The 26,254-nt window shown below is 50.6% G+C and overlaps 1 protein-coding gene across 1 annotated transcript in view; it reads left to right on the forward strand.

Annotated features, from left to right (window-relative positions):
* The window catches only part of Ephrin (ephrin), a 605,464-nt gene that overhangs the window by 202,017 nt on the left and 377,193 nt on the right, over positions 1 to 26,254 (forward strand). The gene's annotated exons all lie outside the window — the stretch shown is intronic.

The following is a 26,254-nucleotide window of genomic DNA, read 5'->3' on the forward strand; positions in this document are numbered from 1 at the left end:
TAAACGCTGCAGCCTTGCCGATAGCTGTCAGAAAGGCGTTACACTGTGGAGTGATGCCGCGTTAGAATTGACATCGCGTGCAGAGAAAGAATGAAGAAGCGTGTGTGTATGCAGCTGCACGGGTGAGGAGCCGGCGAAGTGAAGGCGTGGTAAAAAGGTCAAACGGAAAGCGTGGTAAAAAGGACTGGGCATGCACGGAGGCGTGCCCACGTGCCGAAGCATGGGGGGGCGAAATTTACCCCACCTCTCGTCGTTTCGCATCTGTCGACGCATATAAGCGAACCTGCGCGGCGCTTCCGTCACTTGGAAAGCGGAGTGACCAGTCATTCACAGCGCGAAATGATCGGCGACGGGGAAAGTGATGGCAGAGGTCGTTGTCACCCGGCACGATTCCCGGCTGCGGTCGCGTAGGTCCAAATCGGCCTCATATCACGTTCTCAGCTTCAGAAACGCTAAAGCACACACGCCCACGCACGCATGCACACGCACGTGTAGGCATGGTCAAGGGAAAAGTAAACACTATAATATAAACCAGAACACGCGAAATCGGAGAATGTGGTTCGTGGAATCCACATTGTGGTTTGCTTGCATGCAGAGTTAGTTACACTTCCAAACTTTGTTGATGTATAGAGCAACGCGATAATTTTGCTGGAATGGAAAGAAACTGTGATACTTGTGTGTTTCTAGAGAGAGAGAGAGAGAGAAACATTTTATTGAGCCGGTGAAGTGGGAGTGGTTCCTTATTCCAGGAAGCCATGCGATGAGCCGGCAGCCTTCGCTCTGGAGGCCAAACGTGTGTGTTTCGATTCATAATGTCGCGTTCGCATTTCATTTTTCCGTGACTCTACACATGTTGTGGGTTCCCCGAGGCACCTGCTTTCGTGAATACTTAAAAAAAAAAAGGAAGTAATCAATTTGTTGTTCACACTATCGCGCATAACCGGAGCGATTCGTAAACGATGCTACAGCATTAAGCACCTATTGTCAGCGTCGCAACAATCATTACCTTCACCACTGTCGACGTATTCATTTGCCAAGTCTCGATAGAGCAAATGAACCGTCGACGCATTTTCGCAAACTTTGCCGCCATAACTTCTCGCGTCAAACTCAGCTAACTCGCAAAGCAAAAATAACTCAACATTTCGCCGACAGTATTTTTTTCTTCTCTTTCTCAGAAGAAAAATAAAAAATAAAACTGGGTCAGCCACGCAGAGCTACGAGGGCAGCACGCTGCGGCTGCAGACATCTCTCTCTGTAGTAGGGAGGGGGCGCCGGAAACTGTCACATTTCTCGTCACGAGAGCGCGCCCATATACCGGCCCGGTGGCGCGCAGAAACGGAAAGCGGATGACGGGCGACGACTACGACGACTGGCGAGACGGGCGCGAAATCCATATTTCCGTCAAAAGCCCCCATCTTCGGGCGCCGTTTCGGAAACTGCCGGCTCCAGCAGCAAACGGCCCATAAACAACGCGGCCGAGACGGGAAAAGGCGGCACGCGTGCGCTTCTCGCTCCCTCTTTCACCGCCGGACCCCGAGTTTGGACGCTGAGGGGAGCTTTTCTTGACAAACACCTCCCAGGTCGAGAAGGCCTGACCTTAGCGCTTATTACTGTACACAATCAGCAGAAACACCTTTAATTTCTTCGAATCGGTCGCATCGGAAGGAGCCGCTACCAGGGCTACCAGACAACGAAGGAAAAACCAAATCAAGGCGCAATCAGCGGGCCTGCCTATAACGTGTTATCTTGTCTTGCGTGCTCGTTGGACTCTCCTTGGCTTCGTTCGTGTCTTCATACCTTTTTTTTCCTCCTTCCCGCGTTCAGATGTTGAGAGAGTGATATGCAGCGTGGCGGCGGAAACGTTGCCTCGTTCCCTTCTCTCACACACACAGCTCACGCAAACACCCCCTAGGTCGCAAGTAAGCCAGTGAGTAGGGTCACGAGCCGTGGTCCCCTCCTATTATGTGAGCTGGCAAGGTTTTAAAAAAGAATGCCGGAAAACAAAATACGGCATGGAGGTTGAAAGAAGACGGGGGTCTAGGCGATCACATGGCGGCGATAAGAATATGAGTGCCAGGTTGTGCGGCCTTATTATCTTGAGCGTGTTGCTGCGTGTGCGGCACGCTGCGAGTGTGCATGATGAGGCGAGGAAAAAGGCATCCTTGGTGGCATGACGAAGCGCCTTGTGCCGGGCACTCAAAACTTCTTTTTTCTCTCTTTTGGCTTCCCTGCACTCGAAAACTCGTGCGAGCTTGTAAAACAACTCTCATTACCATCTATCTGTACATCGGCGATTTCTCGTCGGCGAAGCATATATTTCTCTTTCACGAAGTGGCGTTACGCATTGCAGTTTGATGAATGCGTTTTGCATACTTTGTGTTGGAAGTTAGTGGACAGTGCTCCAAAGAAACGCGATGACCGTGATAACGGCTGCTATAGTACAGCAACTTCACGCTCGTCGATCAATGGGAGGGGGGGAGTTCCGGTAAGACAACGGTTACAGCCGTTTTCTGTAAGCATACTCCCTCCGTATACGTGGCCGTGTATTGGCAGCAAACAGTAGTTCTGTAACGTTCACAACCTCACTGTGGATTATATAATTATGACAAGTAAATGAAACTCGGCGTAACGGCAGAGTCGTGTTAGCGGATAGTAGTCTATATTTGTTTCGGGATACTTTTGATAACACAAGTAAGAGCCGTTTTCTCTAATAATACTCCCTCCTTAGATGGCCGTGCTTCTCTGTGCAACACGCCAGCTTACAGGAGCGAAACTTTCTTCGATGCCCTAAAGTCGGCTTCACCTCTAAGCAAAAATGCATTACTAAGGGAACACATTTTCTGAGGCTTATACGAGGCGTCTTGTAACGAAATATCAAGGCGCTAGGACCTTTCTTATTGTTTTATTGCGCTGCATTCTTTGTCGAGTGCCTACCCAGCCAGGGCCGTGTAACGCCCTGCATTTCCGCAAAAATGGAGAAATCGCGGAAGTTCTACCTGTAATCGTTATAATAGCGTAAATGGAGATAGTTGGTCGAACGAAATTTGAAAAACTAAAAAAATAGGAAAAATATTTTTTTTAAAGTACGATTAATGGCGAACCGTACAACGCCTTGCATTTCCACAATAATGCAGATATCGCGGAAGTTCCACCTGTAATAATTGGTCGAACTAAATTTTGAAAAACCATAAAATAGAAAAAATAGAAAGAAAGTACGGAAAATGGCGAACCGTTTAACGCCAGTCATTTATAAAAAAAAACGCGGATTTGGCGCACGTAACACCTGTAATCTTTATAACAGCGCCAATGGAGATAACTTGTCCGACAGGATTTGTAAAAACCAAAAAATGTTGCTGCAAAGAACTCACACTCAAGAAGGAAGGAAGGAATGAAGGAAGGAAGGGTGTAGAAGGAAGGCAGGGAAGTTAACCTGGCTAGAGCCTAGTTTGCTATCCTGCACGTGGGAAAGGGAAAATCGGCAAAAAAGAGAAAAGAAAGAATGAAGAGAAGTTGGAGTAGACAGGTATGCCCAGCGCTGAAGCACTGACACTGATTGACACTGGAGGCGTTCGGTCTATGGTCTGGTGTTTAAGTATAGTCACCCGTAGAAAGCGTAAAAGTTCCTTAGTCGCCTTCTGAACGGATGACCGAGAGGGCCAGTGTCACAGAATCTTCTCCTCCGAAAATGGTCGCAGAGAGTCCAGGTTCCTCAGTGCTGACGACAGCTTCTTTCTTTCAGGCGAGTATACCGTGGGCACTCGCATAAAAAGCGCCATTAAAATGCTTCGCATTAGTAGACAGTTCTGTGAGTTCCTGCCGATTTTTATTAATTTTTCAATACTCGCAATCTTTTTTTTTTTTTTTTTTTTTTTTTTGCGCGGCGAAAAAACCTGCTCCACAGAGAGCGTTACACGACAAAAATTGAATAAGCTGAGTATCACGATCGCAGGCTTGCGCACATCCGCTCATTTTCTCATTGACGCTGTACGATCATCAGGGGCGCAAAACAGCAAATTTCTTCTTTGAGCGAATTTTCTTTGAGTTCTGGGCCCTCGTAATCTGTAACCGCAGCAAAAATATAATAATAATAATAAAGGGAAATACCGCAGCCCTGTTTCACAAACAGATTTTCTTTCTGAACCCGAAATACCCGTTTTCCCAGAGACCGCAGTGGGTATATTAAGACCACAGCCTAGCTACGGCGCAGTTCTCATGCCTCTTGTCTTGGCCTCGCGCACCTCTTCGGCTGCTTGTTGGAACTCGGGGACTGTTCTTCGCCCAACCGGAAGTGCGTCGTTAGGGGCACCGGAAGTGGCCGTTTCCTGGTCTTCTCGCACGCCGGGCGGTGCACTCGCTAGTAGCACTCGGCCGTCCACAGAAACTGGCTACGAACTGAGTCGAGACGCTGCCCCCCGATACGCCTTTGCGGCGCATCGCAGGGCGAAAAGGGCGCGTTGAGAGGCAGAGGGCCAACTCCCAACACTTTGGACCCTTAGAGAAGTAGCTTTGCGTTTGCCTTACAAAGATGCTTATTTCGACATCCAGAAGCCAAAATGCCGTCCCGCTTCCAGAAAGGCAGGGAAAAAGAAAGGGAGAAGTCGGACAGAACTGCATCTCGGGAATGGTAATGGCCAGCGCAGCGGTTCGTGGCAGTCATCTCTTGTCGGTGTCACCCAGCCGTGATCTGGGGATTCATATTTTCGCGCGCCGAGCCAAATGGGGGCCAGTGGGGATCCCCAAAGGGAAGAACCGTATCGTGTACGCCTCGGTGGGCCCTGAGTGCGTTCGCGATCGGATGTGTGGCCGCGCGGGTTCCGCTGGCCCGGAAAGGCGCGCTCGTTACGTACCTTACTGGCCGCTGCTGGGGACCCCGACGACGAGCCGCATTATTTACGCGCGGATGACCGGTCGCGCGGTTTCTGGGTCACCAGAGACTTGGCCCCCGAGCCGCTAAGGACTTCCGAAGCCTTCGGTGCGGGGCGCACATGCTCTTGCAACGGACACAAAAATTACAAAATGAAATGCTACTAGGTACTGCACTAAGAATCTGATAGTACCGAATAAAAGATCAAATAATCAATTTTGACGTTTTGTCTGGGTGTGAAAGGGAAGGGGGAAGGGTATTTATTTTCGACCGCTTCGGCTTCCAATCACTGCCCTTTTCGAAAGCGTACTTTTTAGGCAGAAACGCACTTCCTTTTTTTTTTTTTTCCTTAACCGCTACCTTTCTAAAATGCAGAGCATGAGATTGTGAATATCGTGGATATAATTACGAAATTGAGGGCTAAAAGACGTTTCGGCTCTGACCCTGGAGCCTTGTTCATAAATAGAGGAAATGAAGTTCACCTAGCCAAGAAAAGGGGAAGCACACCGCGGATACTCCGGAGGAAGTTCACGCCACCGCTGCCCAGAGTCTTCACAGTCGCCTGTCCAAGCAACGACTTCAACTGAACTCTCAGTGCTTTGCAGGGGTCTCCGACTGGTTTTAGCCTACCTACTTTCCTGTGAAATCCTCCTCCCCCCCCCCCCCTTACCACTCGTTTTTTTCACCACCCGACCAAGATAGCATCAAACGTTTTGTTCATATTTGTTCAGTCCTGGATGTAGTCTTTCGCTTGCGCTGTCATGGCCAGGGCTGTAAACGCCGACCTTGGGCGTATATAGAGCTTCGTGCGCCTACTTTAATTCGACGCCGGCACTCCTCGGCGCCGACTCGACCAGCACGAGGAATTCGCTCGCTTCGCCCTCGCTAGGTGTTGTATTTGGCGTGTTGTATTCGGCTGTAGGTGGCGTGGGACCAGCTCAGAGCGCGCTGTCCCGTAGCGTGAACCCGAGACGGATCGAACAGAGGTCACGAACACGTTCTCAGGCTACGTACTGCATAAACGTGTAGAGCATCGAATGTCTGGCGCCAGGCGGCGGTGGGAGCACGTCAGAGGCTTCCCAGGGGCCTGATTGGCTGTGTGACCGAAAGACGTCATTTTACGCGTACATTTATTTCCGGGAATCGAATGCCTCGACCAAGGGCCAGCGTTACGCTGTCACCTGTGCCATGTGACCGTAGTATTATTTCAGGTAGAGAAAGAGAGAGAGAGAATAAACGTTTATTTAAATCAACAGGGGGGATTCTGCTGAAGCTTGAAGGAGGCGTCCTCAGTCCAGGATGCCTTGAGCGCGGGCAGCATCGACAGCCCTTTGAGCCAGCCGAAGCTGGTCGTCCAGGCTGGTGCTCGCCAAGGCGCTCTCCCAAAGCTCGACAGTGGAAATTTGCAGCTTGGGAGTAATCAGTGGAGATTGGTCACATCCTCCGACCATATAGCGTTCCGGGTTCTCCGCAAAATCGGCAAAGCGGGGAGTTCTGTCGGTCGAAAAGGTGAAGCCGGATAGGATGGGGGAATGTATTAGTCTGGAGAGCACGTAAATGTGTTGCGCTTGAAGGATGGTTGCTTTGGTTAATTGACCAGGGACAGAGTAATAAACAATATCACGGCATAGCTCGAAAAGCGTTACGCACTCCAGTGCTGAGGAAGCCGTTGCAGGCATAGCCGCATTGTATTGTTACGAAATAGGAAAAGTTCGCCTAACCGCGTTCAAGTTTAGCTGTTATGGGATGTGCCAAAGTATGAGTGTGAGTTAGTGAATAAGCTTTATTTACACGAGCTTCAGGCCCTGATGGTTGGGCGCCTGCCCGGTGGGAGGGGGGACTTCTCTAGTTTGGGAAGCCCTGGTCCGCGCTGTCTCCCCTCTCCGCCAGGCTGCGCTGGGCCAGCCCACTGCTCGTACGTTGGGTGCGGACTGGGGGTAAGGGATGGGGTATATAATATTCTTCTGGCAGTTGGAAGAGATGTCCAAGGTTGGTGTGTTTAAATTGGCTCGTACGCCAGCCCGCTCTTTGCTTTCTTGGTTCGCCTTCGTTGATTTTTTATCGTCAGAGCAATATATTGGCATGTCGGCAAATGCGACCTTGACCTGTGGACAGAGCCACTGAAGAACGCAGAATGAAAGAGAGGGGTGACGTCAAGCCGAAGCTGATGGCGACATTGGCTGCGGTGGCGCCGCTTTCGTGGTTGAAGTCGCCGTCTTCCGACTGACCAGCCCCTTGGACAGCACTGTCCGAGCTCGTTTCTCTCGCTCGCCGTCGCCAAGAGCCACCTGTTCGCACCCCTCGGTACCGTCACCTCTCAAGGCGGCTCATATTGCAAGTGCGGAAGCAGTACACCCTTCTCTGGCGCGGCTTTTCCCCTTTCCCAGCGCGCGATCGCCGGGTCGCGCCTCGCGCTTCGATTTCTGTGCGATTCTGTGTACATCGCAACGTTTTTTTTTTTTTTACCTCACCTGTTTCCCAAAACAGAGATCTAAGGCTTTCTCCTTAAAAGCTGTGTAGAAACAAGAACGTACTTCTGTAGAATCATCTTCGCTATACGTCATTCTTGCATTTCTTTCGTCTACACACCATTTTCCGCTTCAAAGATTGCGCGTTTACCCCGCCCACTCGGCCATTTACGCAGCCATTATGTACAGGCAACGCTAGCGACGCGAACGCACCGCTTACATTATTCGATATTCGCGGCGCGGCAACAGGTCGACACGCGTTCGCTCGTAAATCTGCATGCATGGCGCTCTAACGCGGCCGACGCCTCTGCGAAAAGCAGCAGAAGTCGATGAGAAACCAGGCGCGTACCATCTGCGCTCCTGCATTTAAGGTGTTGCACACGATCGGGTACACATCACGGGACGATCCAGGCACTGACGCCCTTTTATTTTTTTTTCGCTCTCTGGCGCGGCCTTGTGGTTGCGTGAGCTCGCAAGCTGCCGCTTCTCGATTAAGGAAGCGCCGAATTAATCGCGCTTGGGCCCCTGTTCCCAAGTGCCGGCAGCTGCGAGCAACGGCTGCGTCGAGGAGGATCGCCGAACCGAGTGACGCTCCTTAGCGCCGGCGCTGATTGCTCGTGTAGTAGAAGCGCGCGTTGCCCGACCGACCGACCGCTAGGCCATCTCAACAGGCGCCCGTTAAATCCAGCGTGCTGACTTGATTGCTGCGGCTACACGGATTTTCTTTCATTCTGTTTTTCTCTTTCGGATCGGATCGGATCGAATTGGCTTGGATTGGAATGGATTGGCTTGAATTGCATTTGATTTGGATTGGATTGGATTGGCTTAAATTGGATTGTGTTGGATTGAAATCCAATCCAATTGGAGTACGGGTGCTGAACCTTAGCTCACGCTACGTATATCCTGGCATAGCCGAGCTAAGCCACTGCTAATTTTTCTCTTTCACGTGCGCCGTTCCCGGTGAAGGGGGGGAACCTTCTTTATTGCTCAGCGTGGGCTCTCGGGTTCGACTCCGGCTGTTCTAAGCGTATACAAAGGTGCGATTTTCTCGAACATCCGACGACTGGGGGTATGCTGATTAAGGCGTTTTAAACCCTTTCGTTCACGTTTCCCTGATCAAAAGCCGTCAACGAAAAATGTGGCAAAGAGCGCGAGAAAATAAGATAAGTAAAAACAGACACACGAGAAAAACATTAAAAAACAAAAGTTTGCTGACGTTTGAGGAAGAGGACTTCCTGTTTTAAGATTAGAGGGTAAACTGATTTCGAAGTTATATATACCAAATGTAGCAAGGGACGTGGCGGGGTAAGGGAAGGGAGTGCATGTTCGGATTGTACGTTCGATGTCAACCGGCTCAACTTTTAGGATTTCTTTAACAATTTTCTGATTTACAGCTTTTTCTAATGTGTCAGCATTTTCTTCTGCTTCCTCAGGCACGCCATACACTAGAAGGTTCGACCTCCTTGAGCGATTTTCCAAGTCGTCCAGCTTCATTTCTAAGGCTGATGCTGTTTTCTGTAGCTCGACTACCTGAGCCATGCAAGAAGAAACTTTGTTATCAAGGGAGGTTAACCATTCCAATTTATTGTCGACGGCTGTTAATCGCTGTTCTTTGATTTCCTTTAGGTCCCCCGTGATTATCTGAAGCTGCTTAAAAAGTTCGTCGATATCGGATCCTGGGTTGGTCTCAACATCCCCAGCGAGTACAGGTAATTCTTCGAAATAGGTACACACATCGCACAACATTCTACAAAGTAGCCAAGGGCACGGCAGCACAGCTAAACAAAGGTCGTTTGATCAAATACATTTGCCGTAACGTTTGCTCACCTGCAAGAAGTAAACAAAATGGTTCAGGTTGCGCATTCCGGGTGAGCTGCCGTGCCCTGTGCCGTGTCGGTTTCTGCTGCCAGGCTTTATAGATTCCCAAGGTGTCCTCAGCGCCGCCGTTGAGTCCTGGACTCCCGCCGGAAGGCTGAGGGTTATCGAGGCATGACGGTCCAGAATCCAATCGCATCTTCTTGCGATCAGCTGCGCACTCGGTCCGTGGAAATCCTGATGTCTGCGCAGGTCCGTTGCACCGGCGCATCACTCCCTGCTTGTGTATATATATATATATATATATATATATATATATATATATATATATATATATATATATATATATATATATATATATATATATATATATATATATATATATATATATATATATATATATATATATATATATATATATATATATATATATATATATATATATATATATATATATATATATATATATATATATATATATATAGAGAGAGAGAGAGAGAGAGACAGAGAGAGAGAGAGAGAGAGAGAGAGAGAGAGAGAGAGAGACAGAGAGAGAGGGAGGGAGAGAGAAGAGTAGGCGAGACTGCACAATGCGAAATGCGGAAGAGGCCCAGAGCGCGTTGAAGCTCGCCCTGAGGCGTCGCTCTGTGATAGAACACCAAACACCACCGAAGGAGATCCAGAAGCAGGAATTTATGCTAGGGCTGATACACACCGGCGAAAGATAACGAACAAGACCCATCTGAGGCCATTTGTGACACAAATGAACAAATTTAAGGCGTGCGTGCGCACTTGGAACGAATCTGCATGATGAACCGAAGTTCAAAATGTGGATATATACCGCTCGGTTATCATAAATATACGGTCCTGGCACACAGGATGTGACGAGTGGTCTCTCTTGTCTGTGGCTCTTTTTTTTTTTTTTTGTATTTACTTGCACGACCGTCGGCCGAACATGGAGTTTAGCCTCCTTCACCGCAGCATCATGGTGCGTGCTGTGAGCACGCTTTAAAGGTAAACCGGTAGTTAACCGTTACAGGCTCGGCGCAACTAATCTCTGCTTGTAACCACCCTTCAACTGGCGAAAGCAGCAAAACACTCAGTTCTGCGGGAAGCATTTGAAGAACTCAAGCAATCACTGATTACAAAGATTAAGTTTTTTCCTCGGGGCGAGCGAATGGGTTAGCGTGCAGGTAAACGACGACTCTGCTAAAGCTGTGCGTGGAAGGTACAGCCTTTATCAATATTTTCTAGGCCGTGCCCAAAGGTAATATGCCACAACAAATTAAATGTGCAAGCTTACCTATCCAGTGAGTATAAAAGGTTCTCAGCCAGAATAAAGCTAGCAGAAGCCCCTCTTTTTCTTACTATCATAAAAAAGGCAAACTTAGATCGGCTCAACGAGCCATGAAATGAATTATAGTTGGAGTAACACTCAGAGACAGGAAACGGGCTTGCTGGATCAGAGAATGAACTAGAGTAGACGATATCATAGTTCGAATAAAGAAGAAGAAATTGATTTGGACTGGTCACGCAATTAGGTTAAACGACAATCGGCGGACTACTAGGGTTACAGTGGGGACATCAAGAGACGGATCTGGGAGAGGAGGAAGACCCATTAAAGGGACGAAATAAGGAAGTTCGGAGGCGAAGGGCGGACTCGAGCGCGAGCGGTTGGAGGTCGATGGGAGAGGCCTTTGTCATGCAGTAGACCCAGTGGCTGTTGTTGTTGTTGTTGCTGTTGTTGATCATGATGGTGAAAATAAATTGGTCACCCTTGAACGTTTACCTTTTGATTTGAATTCTTTCTAGTCCCGAAATTTTTCTCCTGGCCTAGAAACGTTTGACAAAGACTGTTCCTTTCGTGCTGCTTGGTTTCGAAAACGCTGAATTGCGGGAGCAACCAGTTCGTGCCCGTATTGAGCTGGTCGCTGCAGAAGCCCTGCAGCGCTCCATTCATTGGCGTCGACGGAGTGAAAATTCGTGAGTGTCGACGTCCTAGCTATACGCTGTGGCATAGTTACAACCCGGTGTTTCTGAAGGCTCTCTTCAATACAAAAGCGAAAAAGAAAACCAAATTTGAACTCTTACCTTCTCAGCTGAACGTTTTTTGTCCACTCAGCCAGTTTCGGTGTAGAAGGGCTTCTTTTTCCTAATTCGTGGCAAGCCCGAAGCGAATCGTTTTTTTTTTATCTTGCTGTTTCGTTAATCTCCGGCTTTGCTAGCGCAGTGCATTTACGTCAAGGCGCCGGGGGGACTCGCACTTGACAAGCTGGCTGCAGGTTCAGTCAATGGAGTGGGCGCGAAAGAATTTTCGCTGAAAAGGCGAGGTGTATAAAGTCCCCAGGCGGTGCTTCGCTTCCCTTAATTGGTTTCTCCGCCGAGCATTGTTGCAAGCACGGCGCGCTACGCGACGTCCTTTATTTTTTCGGCCTTCCCTTTTATTTTTCGCATTTCGGCGGGCCGTCGCTGTAACCAAAAACAAGAGAAATAAGCGCATGGGAGAACGTTGCTGTATAAAAGAAACGCGCTGCTCACTCTTCTACCCCCGCGTTCTTTGGTTGCGTTAATTTTCCGTGTGAGCTATAGTGCCTGAAGCCCCATTCGGCGGCGACCAGGTCTTTTGTTTGGGCAAGCCTGAACGCCCTAGAGGCACGAACACGCCAACGTGCTTATTTTTATTTTTTACATCTCGTAAATAGTAGTCATATACAACAGTCGATCCAAAAATAGCCCCCAGGTTAACCTGATATTCAGATTGTACACTCTCTTTTGCCGAAACCGTAACGGTTCTTGGGAAAGAAGTTTGATTAATCCTTGAAGTTCGTGCAGTTAAACGGTGCCGCGCTTTTGAAATTCAGCTGTGCCCGCCGTGGTGGCTTAGCTTTAAAAATAGCACGGTCGTTTAGTGCATAACGAGTTGTGCTGCTAAGCCCAAGGTAGCGGGTTCGATTCCCGCCGCGGCGGACGCTATTCAGATGAAAGCTTAAAACGAAAGGCTGTGTCTAAAGTGCCGTCCGACGGTACTGTATAAGCACTGCACTATATCGACGTCCACCGGCATTTTGTAAAAAAGGGCTTCGTCTGGCACCACATTGCTCTACATAACTTAAAGCAGGTAACCTAACCTAAACTAGCACAACATGACCTAATGAACACAAAGCAATCATTTAAAACACCAAAAACTGACGTAATCCATAAAAATTGTAGTTCAATTTCAAGCTGAAAAGAAAAAAAAAACTGAGGCAAGAGCCGGTTTCGAATCACCGTTTTTTTTTGCATCAAGAAGCTAACACGGATCATATAGGTGGTATTCATTTGAAAGTTTAGCTGTCAATTTCTTCGCTTGGCAACACTGAAATGGCCACGAACATGGCCGAAGCGCCACGGATATGGCGCGGCTTGTGCCACTGCGGCCGCACGCCGAAGAAGAAAAATAACACCGGCGTGCGTCGTCTGCTCCGTTTCAACCCGATTCTCAACGGTGATGTCAACAGTTGCTGTTAATCGCACTCACATTGGAGTAGAGGCATTACTTTGCGTTCGGTGGGCTAGAGCGTGGAATGTCCTACCCATATTATGCGCTTAGCACGGGCAAGTACCGCCATCCCGCGGAGCCCGACGTAACCAGTTACGGCGTACTAACACGGTTGCCTGCATACGTGCCTCGCTATTGAATACAAGCTATACACTACAATGACTTTTCTTTTTGTTTGCTTATAGTATTTATTGCACTACTTTGCAACTACTTTATTGCACTATTTATTGCAATCTAGGAAACGATATTTACAGCACATATTTGCAGCTATGTACACATAAAAATTAGTTGCTATCACGTACACATACGAAGGGGTTGATTACGACAGACGCTTATGGCGGTGCTAGCCTAGTCTTAAGTATTCGAATGTCGTCGGATAGACACTGCGAAAACGAAAACGCCAGCGTGTCGAGATTTCGGCTCATGTCAAAGGTCCAGGTGCGCGCCAAACCCCAGGTGTAGATTTGCCGCGTTAAACCTACAAAATTTGAAATACAGTACTGAAACCTGGAGTGCTCGTTTTATTGTAATTTTAACGCCCGTGCCGAAACCGTCTTTCCAAATTGAGTGGCGCGTGGTGTTTGCGCGGTTTTGGCACAATCGTTCGCGTTAATGGCGCAGGCCGGTTAACGGAATTACGGCGATTGGTTCCTGCAAATTATACCCTTATGCGGAAGCGGAAGTTATCGCCTGTTAACGGCCGATCGCGTTCGCAAATCACCCTCATGCCTAAGCGGAAGTTACTACACTCAGAGCCACCTAAGCGGCTCTGAAGGGTTGCCGCTGAATACAGGCAATTTTCGCATTATACTGCTTATATCCCCGTCGCCCGAAATCGCCGAAACTTCCGTTTTTACAATGCTTCTTCTAATGTCTTCATTTTTCTCCGTTTTTTTTTTTTTTTTCTCCTTTCCGTCACGAACGGTGCAGGTAAAATGGGAGTGTAATAGTTTTTCGTGCGCACACGCGAAGATTTTAACTTTCCCGCGCTTTTTTTCTCAGCCTCGACGCGGCGTCCAAATGCTCGGGCGATTATTTTCGCTTTCCCGCGCGTTGGGAAATTTCCGCGCGCGCGATCAGTTCGTTACGTCGGCGGCGGCGGCCGAAGCTCGGTATAGACCCGCGGGAAAGGCATTTGCACGGCCATTACGGTTAACGGCTGCACCGGTGCTCGCGTGCTCCGAAGGCGCCAGTCGTCGTGGCCGGCGAATTGCCTGCGCCGTTCGCGGCGAACTATTATGACGGGGCTTGTTTAAAACTCTTCCCCTTCCCCCCTGCACCGCAGACTCCCTCGCCCTCGTTTTTACTCGCTTTTTGTTTAGCCTTCCAGCCCTCGCAGTCGTTTCTCCTTGTTATCCGGACCGATCGACTTGTTTCGGCGCATTTATGCTCAAGGATTGAAGCAGCACGTGCCTCTAGCGGGTTGGGCTGTTCCCACGATTTCGGTTGTAAGGGAGTGATAGGTGGCGCTGCGTGGCAGATCTTGGCCATGACAGGCGCGCTTGGGAAAATTGCCCCCAGTTTTTTCTCCGGTATAATTTTGTTCCACCGGAAAAATCTTACTTTGTACTTAGTAAGATGTGCTTAATTTTAGGTGTGCTTTAAAAATAAGCACACTTAGTATAAGTGTGCTTATACTTAGGTGGTACCGGCAGGAGACTACGCCTCTTTACTCAATGAGTAAGTATTTTTATTGAATAGCCGATTATTAAAGGCATGACCACGGGCTTTGGTGAGAAGAGAAAATTGCGAGACTGGGCGCTTCTCGGTAATTGCATACGTAGCCCAGACGAGCCAATATTACTCCGTTTCATCGTCTTGAGCTTATAATTTGAGCTCGCTTTTGTGGGCTGGAGAGAGCGGCAAAACGGTCGCCTGGAAGATGCAGCAGCTGTTGCTTGGTTTAACTACTTGCGTCAGATCTATAACAGTATAATCGCACTTTTGGCGCAACAGTAACGACCTTGATCATTGTCGATTCCAACCACTTCACAGTGTGGGCGAGTGTGAGCAGTTGGCAGCAAAACGGGCCTAAATGCGCGCATCAAAAATTCTGACTCGGACATTCGTCACGACTCTTATAATCTGGGCTTAAATAGGGATAGGGCTACACGACGGTGACGCCGCTCTGGTGACCTTCAAGAGTATTTGCGTGGCGTGACAGCCGACCGACTGTGCAGTGAAAACGCGCTTTTTACAGCGGAGCAGTATAGGCTAGGTTTCCACTGTCTACAGATTTTTCGTGTCTGGGTGAGAATAAAGTCACTGGAGACTTTAACTTGGAAGACTCCCGAGAGACCTCAATGAGGAGGCCAAGCAAACCAATAAGGTATGTGCTGACACCTGGCGTAGCGAGTACCGCGGCGCGGGGAATTGCGGCGAAGGGACGCACGGTACCAGGACAGTAAATTGGGCGTGCGGTAAGATGCGTACACGAAACTTCAGAGGGACGTCCTGGAGGGACGTTTCGGGCTCAGTTCCGAGGTGTGCGACAGGCTATGGTTCGAGGAGAACGATCTGGCGGTGATAAATAACGTTGGAAATGTCGCGAAGCGTGAAGATGTTCCTTCCTATCCTTCTACAAGGGGTGATTTACCGACGCATATTTCGTTCTAAATAGTGCGGGACGAGCTGCTTCCTCCTGGGCAAGCGAGCGTGTTTTAATAAGGCACCGTTCGCTCGCACCGCCCTCCCAGATCTGTTGTAGTATTAGTGCTAATAGTTCGGCCGGGTATAGGCGACTGTTGCGACTGTCGTAATATTGTGAGCGCTTACTCGTAGACTCGTGGAACTGTCGCAGACCATGCCTATCCACCGTCCACCGGTGCGGCCAATCTCTCACCTGTACATAACCATTATAATCGTCATCTGTACATGATCATCATCATCATAAGTGAGTGTGGGGCGGAGTCTCGATCCGACGAGTAAAGGTGGAACCGCTCGATCTGCTGCCTTCCTGAGAAAAGCGTCCTGTCTCCTTACAATATCTTTAAATAATAACGTCATTTCACGTCTCAGCCAACCGAGATGCGTGAAACGCCGCTTTATTACGTCCATAGCGCACGATACGGCTGTTACGTCGGTAGCCTGAACATAGCATTAGTGAGCAAACAAACGGGTGAACCTAGCCTTGGGAGGCAATTGTTCCACCCTGTCGTGTCACCCTTTTAAACTATCCGCGGCCAATCACCAAAAGTCACACAGGTTTTCGCCCTTCAAGAAGTCCTGGTAGTAGTCGTTGCCGGTTTTGGGAAAATATCAGGAAGGCAGTTTCTTGTGTTTAAGGCGGATGGAGAAAACTAGACCCGCACTTAGGATACTCATCTTGCTCTCTCCTTGTTTATCGCGCTGCGGACCTACTGTATTTGCCTTCCAGTGAGTCAAAACCAGCCCGCGCCTCGCGAGACGGCTGGCATCGACGTCTCGCTGCGTGGGCTCAGTGGGAGACACGTGCGGTGGCGGCGGCGCGCCGCCGAAGCCGGCGACGCTTTCGCCTCGTCGCACCAGGGGGCGGCACCTTCCAAATCTCCTCGAAGGCATCGCGCGCGCTGGCATGCACAGGGGGAGGAGTGATTCGGATTGAAGAAAGAGGAAAAGAAGTTGACCGGGGACATTGCCAAGGGGATATTATGGACTCATCTGGGAGTTCACCAGCATACAACCCAGTGCGGTGTACAGGGGAGACAGGGGATTAAAAAGGTATAGATGAGAGTTAAAGAGGACAGAGGAAGAAGTTTCGCTTTGGCACCGCTCGCTGCGTGGGGAGACCTTTGCGCGCGCGGGAGAGAGAGAGAGAGAGAGAGAGAGAGAGAGAGAGAGAGAGAGAGAGATAGAGAGAGAGAGAGAGAGAAGTAATGTTTATTGTTGCCCACAGTAGTCGTCGTCTTGTCCCCGTTCTTGTCTGTTTTTTTTTTTCTGCGCTGCTTTTTGGGTCTTGTACCAACACACTCAGTTTTCCGCGTTGAGCCGTCCCTCTGTGAATTCTTACTACTTTCCTAGTACCATAGTCAGGATAGTTAGGCTTTCACACTCGCGGCTTAAATTGGATTTCTGGTACCATGCATGTCGGTCAAAATTGCCCTCACAAGGCATGCTTACAGGAGTTTTATTTGCGCCGACCTGCGTGCCTTTTCAACAGTTCTGCGCCATTGCTACTGGCCGTAACGAGGATCTCACGGGTACGGAAAGCGCGGCCTTGCTCTCCCTCGTTCCGCCGGAAGAACGGAACTAATGTAAATAGGCAGCAGAAAGCAGTGAAATTTTCAGGAGGCCGAGAGACGAGCCATGAATTATTAGGAAGGAGGAGGAGGGGCTGCTTGTCGCTTCTAGGCCTAATGACATACGCGTGAAAAACGACTTGTTCGTTAAGCGCTGAAAAGGGGCCACCGGATTGGGGGTGGTGCGCGTACAATCTACGATCTTGCTCTGGTAGCGTTTTCTCTTTCGACTGAACGTGCTTCAGAGGCTGCAGTGAAGAACACTTCCCCAGCTGTTGCGCGGCCAGCTAGCAAGCCTTGTGCGGAGTCGTACCGATCCTATCACCCGCAGCTCGGAAGCAAGCAACATCGAAGGGCGAATTCCGATAGTTCTCACGAATCGAAAGAAAGAATTCGAACGGACGTATAGGAAGGATCGTGCGGGGCTTTCTTCGCCAAGGCGTGAGAACCTCTTCGGCCTGAGGCAGGGAACCTGGGTTGTGACGTTTATCGCCTTTTGCGAACTCCGTGAAGAGACGTTCATGGGAGCGTCAGGCTGACGTTTTCCACGCCGGAAACATCGTTTTATTAGTCGTAAAATTAAACTCCCGCTGTTCCACTCCGCCGGAGAGTCGGCATCCCCGTGGGTGTTGGCGACACGGCGTATTCAAGACGTCGGACGTCGGGAGCAGGACAAGGGGTATCTTCGTGAGTGCGGCCTCCTGCGTACACGCGCACTCGGAAGGGAGTCCCACTGGCCGAGGAGGTACCGTGGGAGAACGAAGGCGATTTCCAACCCCCCACCCCACCCCATGCCCCCCTTGTTATTACTTTGTTTCGGATTCCATACCCGACTAAAAGAAAAAAAATTGCAGATACTTGCGGCCTGAGAATTCACCGGCCGAGCAGGCATCGACCCGTATACCACCACATTTTCTCATTCACTTCGGTGTCGGGCAGGGATCGGTTCGTGTCCTTCAGGGACAGTTACAAATCCTATCTTATGGGACGGGCCCGCTTACCCATCACTCAATAAGACACAATACGCGTTATGGCGACCTCTTCAGGCGAATTCGTATCCAAACCAAGTTACGTACAGATACTGCTACCCAGGGCTGTAGTATAAAAGTTTATTGGCCCCATATGGGTAAGGGAGCGGGGGATGATCTTCTGCGTTGTTCTTGAGGTGATCGTCCTTTCTGGTTGGCGTCCCTAGTCCGGGATATGCCATGGCCTGCCGCAGCATGAACGGCCCGTGTCGATCACCAGGCTACGCTGGTTCTCCAGGACCGCGCTGGTCAGCACGGCCTCCCACTGCTCCGATGAGGCTGCCAGGGTCTCCGGGAGCTCCTTAACGCCTTTACACTTTTACACCATGTGGTATAGGGTGTTGGGCGTTCCGCTGCAGAACTTGCATTCGTAGCTGTATAATATGGGGATCATCATATGACATTGTGTGGCACGTGAGAATGAATTTGTCTGAAGTCTTCGTAGCTGTGTTGATTCTTCTTTGGTGAGCTTTGGATGTGGAGGCGGGTATTTTCTTCTTGTAGGCCTGTGGGGTTCCGAGTTGTCTCTACTTCGTTTGGCAATGGGCAAAATTCTGACAAATGCCATAAATGTTAAGACAGGGCAGATTTACCAAGCACATATGCTGTTGGATTGCCCGCAGGCGGCCACGCCCGCTCGCAGAATCACTCGGCCGGGAGAGCAATGGGGGACCGTGTTGCTCAGCTCCGACCCACCGGATATCGACTATGGGCCATTCATCTGGCCAAGGCTAGAGTTCAAGGGCTCTTGGCCGTCGCCTAGGCTCACTAGCTGCTCCCATTAAATCTCTCTCTCTCTCTCTCTCTCTCTCTCTCTCTCTCTCTCTCTCTCTCTCTCTCTCTCTCTCTCTCCAGGCGCTGTGCCACTCTGTCGTCCTGTGCTCTTCTATCGCTCGCTCTGTTGACAGAGCAATGCGAAAGAGAACAGAGCGCCGCGAAAATTGTTCCGACATGCCCAGCCTATTGCTCACGTAGTAACCAATTGCATATATAATTTTGCAATGGCTGCTTCAATTAAGGCGGCGATTCGGCGTTCGCCGTCGTTCGGACCCCGGCTCATCGGCACTAAGTGCGAATAAATAGCTGGCTCCCTCTCTCGAGTGCGCGCACAATTAGCCGGAACCGAAGAGGCCTGCCTGCGTTTACTGCTGAGCGTCTTTTGAGGGCCGAGCGGAGTCGCATGCATGCACCCACAAAGCGCAAAACCCCGCGCGCACGTGAGCTCCCACAAGATACCTGTTAATCTCGTCTCGCAGAGATCGTTGAAGAGAAATATCCCTGAAAAAGAAAATGACAGACAAGAAGAGAGAAACGATTCTTCCTCCTCCGTGCACCGCACACATCTCTTCATTATCAGAAAGCGTCTTGATTGCTTTAATTGCTTCCCGGGTCCCTTTTCGCCGGCCCTGGGACTCGGCTCGCTTGAGAGAGGGGAGGTATGAACTCCTGCGCGGACCGCCTCCTCGTAACCTGTCGTGCTCGCTTTCGGACTGCGTGCATGCGCGCTACATCTATCTACACGCGCTGAGAAGAGCGGTGGGCGTTCCCTCGCTTCCTCTGCCGGTTTCAGTTTGTTACCTCGCTCGGTGACGGCGGTTGCGGGTGTTCTTTGGTTGCGTCGCCGCAACGAGCGTTCTATTCGCGGCGGCGCCGCTTCAATTCCGATCGCGGCGAGCGATAAGGCGAGGCACGGCTGCCATTTCTATTCCGTTTGGCGCGCCCGCCGCCGCGCCATCCTTTCTCGAGCCTCTTCGCGCCACCGCCGTCTAAGCACGAGCAGGCCTCGAACGCTTCCGAGTCCCCGTCCTCAAAGGCCGTTGGTTAACAGGGCCGCGCTGCCCTGACTTCACTTACTTTTGGCCGCGCTAAGACGCGTTCGAGCTCCGGTTCGTGACGTATAGCCGCGATTTCGGCAGCCTTAAACGTTCAGATAGCGGAGGTTTGCTTCGCGAACGCGCCGCAGCCACGCCGATGAGGCTCGTGATTGCGGTTGGAGAAAGAACGAAGTCGGTGGGAGGCGAATAGAGGCGTAGACTACTTAATTTCTTTTCGTTTCTTGTCCGCTTAATATGCTTGTAGTGAATCGCCGAGAGGGGTGTGGCTTGTACAAGTGGTGACTGTGCCCCGCGCGCGGCTTGTATTGAAGAGGCGTTCCGCGCTTAAACCTTTCTCCAGTGCGTGAGTCCGCGGTCCCGTCCCGAAAGCTTTCGCCCTCTCCTCTCGTCCTCCTTTCTTGCTCTCGCCTTGATTTGGCCTTCTTTGTGCAGGTACGGTATTACACCGGCCACCTTGAGGGGTACATTAGTGCGCTAATGTGAAGCGTATTCATGCTATCTCGCTATCATCGGCTGCTATTTCCGGCAGCGCGGAAGCACAGATACGTACGCTGCGTGGAGATTTGTATACAGCGCGAAGATGAAGGCACAGCCGCCACCGTTTGAATCACCGGCTTTTTTTCCCTTCGAAGCCGGTATCTTCCCCCCTAAGAGATTTCGCGCTTGCCTCCCTGGCTGTTATTTGCCTCGCCGTTGTGATGTCTTCAATCCTTGTTTGCAAGTTTGCACGTTTTTGCTCATTTGGAACGCTTGTGGAACATTCCTTGTATGTCTGTTCGTCCGTCTGTCTGCGTCAGCCTGCCAGTCGATTTATCTGGAGAGACAATAAAGCGGTCACAACAGAGATTGCATAAAAAAAATGAGTGGATGTCCAGCGCAGCTGTTGTAACCCCTACACATGCTGTTGCGGGACGGTGTGAAAGGTTCCTCGTTGTCTCGGCGGGAATTGTCTCTTGCACTCGGCTTCTCCGGCGGCAAATGCTGGGTCCTGACGCATGCGCTCGGCGTCTTGGGCGAGAGCTCCTGGGTCCTGCCTAGTTGGACACATGCGCTAGCTGTAGAATGACGTCAACCCCCCTCAATTTGAGAGCAGCTGCAAACCTAACCTTTGCCAGAACACATGGCGCGGGGGGGGGGGGGGGTACCGTTGTTCACCGGCGCCTTATCATCCATCATGCGGTTTCGGTACTTGTTTTGTGGCTTTCAAAGCGCAGCTTTATGGTCCTTTAAGAAAAGCCAACTTTTTCTTACGATGATGATGCATCGTCAGAAAATGCATCGTCAGGTGGGAGTGTGGGTGGTGTGTGGAAGTGAAAGAAGAAAAAGACGCTCCCCGTGGCTGGGATCGAACCTGTGTCCCTCGCGTCGGAAGCCGGTGTCTGTCCGATTGCTCCATTTCGACACAGTCGAACCTAATGCCAAGCAGCCGTTACCGATTCGCGCCGTACACCCCAAACCGAAACGTTAGACCAGCGGAGTGCACACCCGAGAGTTGCTGTGGGTATTCTAGAAAAGTTCTGCGTACTTCCAGAGTAGCACCTGGTCGCAGTCTGGGATTGACTTGGCCAACCGAAGAATACATCACGAGAAAGCTTCGCATTAGTCAGCCATCGTCGTCGTTAGACGGAGGGGTGCAGGCTATCAGGAGTGCAGCTCTGTGCTGCACTCCTGATTAGCCTGACGCATGCACGCGGCGTCTTGGGCGAAAACTGCTGGTTTCTGCCTGGGTTTTCTGTTTACGACACGAAATTCTCCGACCAACGAGAGGCTAACAGCTTCGCTGTAAAAGAAGAGGCAGCATTGTTTTGTAGTAACCGAATGTCTCATGCCTGAGTTGAGTCTATGACGAGTAAGTGCGGGTTCTTTGCATGAAGCTTGCTTAAAAAGTGGAAGGAACCGAAGTGAAGAGATGCAGCGACTCGGCACATGAGCCCTTGCATAAGTCATCGCCCTTTGGGTTGCTTTGAGGATTTTACGTGGGAAAGATGCGTGTGCAATTGTTCCTGTTTGCTTGTTGATTCTTCTGAAACTTGGCTAAACAACAGTGGCATATTGCCGGTAAAGCGCAGAAAATTGTTACGATACTGAGCATGAGGTACCAGGTTAGACTACCGCTCTATTCGGTAGTGCCGTGAAATGCAAGACATTTCGCATAAACGATGTTTCGGTGTTTTTGTGCGGGAACCTGCTAAAACCAGACTGCTTAAAGGGGCCGTGAGGACAAAATGCAAGTTTGGACCATTCGAAAGATTGCCTCGTCAGAATGATACTGACAGCACATTTAACGCAAAGTTCACTAAAATGAGCTGTATAACGCGACTTACTGCCGCCTTTCCCCGCACTGACGTTATGACATCGTATGGGCAGTTTGTTGCGATTGGCTGGGGCCGACAAAATACAACGCAACTTAAACAGGCTAAACAGGTATGATTCAGTTGTAAGTCAGCGCTCGTATAGTTGTCACATTCTTCTTGTTGTGTTTCGTCTGTATTGCGCTGTTCCCGTCTTTGTAATTATGCGCCAACTCGCCCTAGCCTCCTTAACCATAGCAACGGATGATAAGCTTGCAGAACGGGCTATCGGTGCTTTAAATATAGTGCACATTCTTTTTAGAATGAGTGTGCGTGCGGGGAGGGAGGGGGGGGGGGGGGGGAGTGTATGACTCGAAGTTTAAACACCGAAGTTTCGTTCGTACGGTGGCCCTCGCGGAAAACAGCGGATTGACACCGCTCACGCACACACTCGCTGATGCGCGCTCGCACTCAAACAAACGAACAAAAATACTCACACGCACACGAGAAAAGCAGAGGGCCGAGCGAGGACCGTCATGTATCAAGCGTTCAGCCTAAAGTGTGGTCGCCGACGAGCAGATGGGCTCATTTCGCGCGCAGGAACCGAACTCTGCCCGCTCTCTCTCTCTCCCTCTCCGTTCGTTCGTTTCCGCAGGCCGCGCGCTGAAACCGCGAATGGGCTTCATTTATCATCTCCTCCTTCCGTCTGTCGGGCGTCGAGCTACCCACGGAGCTCTCGCGCATGGCTCGCAGCGCCACGTCCGGGCACGGATATACCCTCTTTTCCTCCTGCAAGCTTGACAGCGACCCGAAAAGGAAAATCAAAAACAAAAATCTCAAGACGTTCTGTTGCACGGGTATACCCCGAGCATGGTTTAATAGCCAGTTCCGCCGACTCACCGGTTGTTTAAAGTGTTGCTTTCCCTGGAAGGGGTTCTTACCTTTCAGGAGCAACAGCGTTTCCAACCGCGTTCTTGCACGAAAGAAACAAAAGAGTTGCCGTGAAGATGAAAAAAAAAAAAGGGCTACGAAGTATTCGTTTCCTCGCTGGTTTGGAGTTGTCCTTGTGTGGATATACGTTCGGTGAGAACGTTGCGAAACGGTAAGGATAAAAAAAAAAGGTGAGGGATTCGGAAGCAACCACTTTAAACACGACAGTGGAGGCAACAACACCAACTCGGTAATAAGGCCGCGTAGCTCGTTCTTGTCACCATTACCCACCCTTTTTTGCCATTGCTGATAACCCGTCTTATTACGACCCCTGATGCTGGCGTTTTAAAAGATCTCAGCCGCGCTCACCAGTGCAATGATTGCCCCATAACAAACCACTTCAAATGCTTTGTCTTCTGCTCGGTGCTGGCGGGACCCTCCCAATCCCGAGCTTCCTCAGTTTCGCTTCTCGGGCGGACTCGGGGGAACGAAACAAAACGGAAGAGTTTCGAGCCGTTCCCGGCCGAAAGCCACGAAGACATCCAGAAAACAAAAGCCGGCGGCGGCAGCGTTGGTCGGCTCTGTAAGCGCGGCTTCATTTGTCAAAGCGAATCCGCTTCGCGATGCGTGACGCGTGACAAATGGACTCGCCGCTCCCGGATTGGTCGGGCGGAACGGGTGACGTCACGGGCGGGAAGCTCAGAAGAAGCTCCGCGGTGGCGTTCAGCGTGTGCGTATCCGACGAGGGACCGAGGGACGGCGCCGGGTTAAAGGCCACGGGCCTGTATCGGGAACAAGTGTGCCTGTCACGCTGCGTACGGACACTGTGACCCCTTCTTGACCCCGCGTCCGGCGCCAAGATGGCTTCTTTTCCCCGCGCTTCGATCGGATAATTGTGCCCTTTTTTTATACGTGCTCGGCTTCTTCATTGTTTTCGCCCAGCGAGCTTCCTTTGTCGTGGTCTCGTTGTTTTCGCATTGGCTGAAGGGCACTCGTTGAGTGTAGGATTCAACTGAATACAAGCTTGAACGAGCCACGGAACGGTTTTTATTTATTAGCTATAAGAAAGCAGAGAAAAGATGAAAGAAAAAGCAGAAGAGCGTTAACGACGCTGCGTCAGTTTGTATCAGTTTTCCTATATTCCGTTTGCCGAGCAAAATCCGTCGTGGTTTTTATTGTCCCCTGGGTCTCTGTCATTGCCGTATGAGCCCGGGTGGCGCGACAGCCGCGCCGCCTGTCGGCGTATTTCGGCGGCGGCCGCGGCCTCGCTTGGTTCCGTGCGCATATAATCAAACGAAGCATTTAAAACACTTCAAAAACGATTGCGGCGTCGTGGGGTGCTAAAACTCTCCGCCGACTTGACAGTTTTCTTGCAACCGCTTATACGAGCGCGACGACAAAAGCAGATGGTCGCCGCTCCGCGCCACATGCGAGCTTCATCTATTGTGGTCTGTCATTTAGATCTGCTAACTGGATCTGTCGGTCAGACTACTGACGCAACTGGCATACCGACGTATGTTTGCCGTACGACCACTTAATTCCGTCGGGTCCGGTTTACCCAGCAGGTGCTGTCGGACAATTTAATCAAGTCGCGCGAAGGAAGCCCGCAATGGACGCGAAGCTGCGCCAAAACGGGCCCAAAACAACCGTCGATAAAGCAGACGACAAAGCCGACGGAAAGGTGCCGCCGACGCGCCCGCCGGGGTAAGCAGGCTCAGGCGCGCGGGGAACTCTGGGTAACAGCGCCCATTCGCCGCGCCATCTACACTGTGCTCCGTGAGGGAAAAGCGCCCTACCCTCTCCAGCCGCGTTGAGAGTTCTTTGTCGCGCACGCCACTACGAAGCCGTTGGCTGGTAGAGGTAGAAAGCTTTGTTTTAAAAGCTGGTGATATATTATACTAGCACGGAAGTTTGTCCACCCAGTTCCTTATGTCATGGCACATGTAGTGAACCAATTCAGGGAAACGCAAACAAGAACCCTCCACGATGGCTCAGTGGCTAAGGCGTTGGGCTGCTGAGCACGAGGACGCAGGTTCGATTCTCGGCCGCGGCGGCCGCTTTTCTGATGGAGGCGGAAGGCAAAAGCGCCCGTGTGTTCGAGATTTCGGCGCATGGTAAAGATCCCCAGGTGGTCAAAACTAATCCGGAGCCATCCACTATGGCGCGCCTCACCGCCTGTGAAGCGTCGGCGCGTTAAACCCCATAATCAATCAATCAAATCGAAATGCAAACAAGACAGGTTACATTTGCAGCAACACAGGAGAAACGTAATCAAAACACGTGTTGTGACCTAATAAATATTGTGGCTGGGCTAGTTGCTAGCCTAACTTCATAGTGATCGCCGTTTTGTGAGCAGATTAAAAAAAATGCATTTGGAGATTGAAGCAATTTAGCTCGCACTTGATGTACAGGCTTTATTTGATTCCCCCAAAGAAAACAGGTAAATTTTCGCAGGGGACCGCCGATTGTGAGAAGTTGGGCGCTTCAAGGACATCGCTTATCAGCAAGCAATTCCTAAGTCCTGGTTATCTCTTCCGGGCCTGTTTTAGGGATGTGTTGTAATTGACGTTTCTCGCAGTCACGCTTCGGCATGGCGACGTCGGTGCGACGTCGTCGGGCTGAGCGCCCACAAAGAGCGTTCCACTGTCGGTGGGGAGAGAGAGCGGGATAGTGTGAGATTGAAAGAGAGAATGATCATGAGGGTGAAAGCACCCTTGCAGGACGCCGTGATGTCGGTGAAAGAATTGGGAAGGACATGTGTGATACAAGTGTAGGAATGAGTAAATATCGAAAAGAGGGGATAGGGAGGGAGGAAGTGTAAGCAGTGTTCCTCGGGCCGGATACTGTTGCTAATTTTTGGCACATGAATTCACGTGCGTCGCCCCGCCGCCACATCAATGCTTGTCGTTAGCGGGCGGACTCTCGATGTCATCGCAAACATACTGCCCATCCGCTCGTCCGACAGAGCTGATGGACTACCCGTGAAAAGCAGGGGAGAGAGTTCTGTTCCCGCGGGCATCTTTCAAGCAGGCCTTTGGCCGGCTACCGCCGTTATCATTTTCTGATTTTTCACTAGAGTGTTGGCGCCCCTCAAGAAAAGCGAGGCAACCGCATTGCAAACACCGAGACTCCTTCTTGCGATGCTCGGCCCCGAGGTACAACGGAAGACAAGGAAGCCTGTTCGGTGTTTGTTGTGCGACATTGAGATGACATGCCCTCAGGCGATTGTATCGGTTGAGTTGAAGAAACAGCGCTGAGGTACGAGTAG

Source organism: Haemaphysalis longicornis, unplaced genomic scaffold (genome assembly GCF_048455015.1).
Source record: "Haemaphysalis longicornis isolate Haplotype H1 unplaced genomic scaffold, Haemaphysalis longicornis Haplotype H1 scaffold_12, whole genome shotgun sequence".
Taxonomy (NCBI): Eukaryota; Metazoa; Arthropoda; class Arachnida; order Ixodida; family Ixodidae; genus Haemaphysalis; species Haemaphysalis longicornis.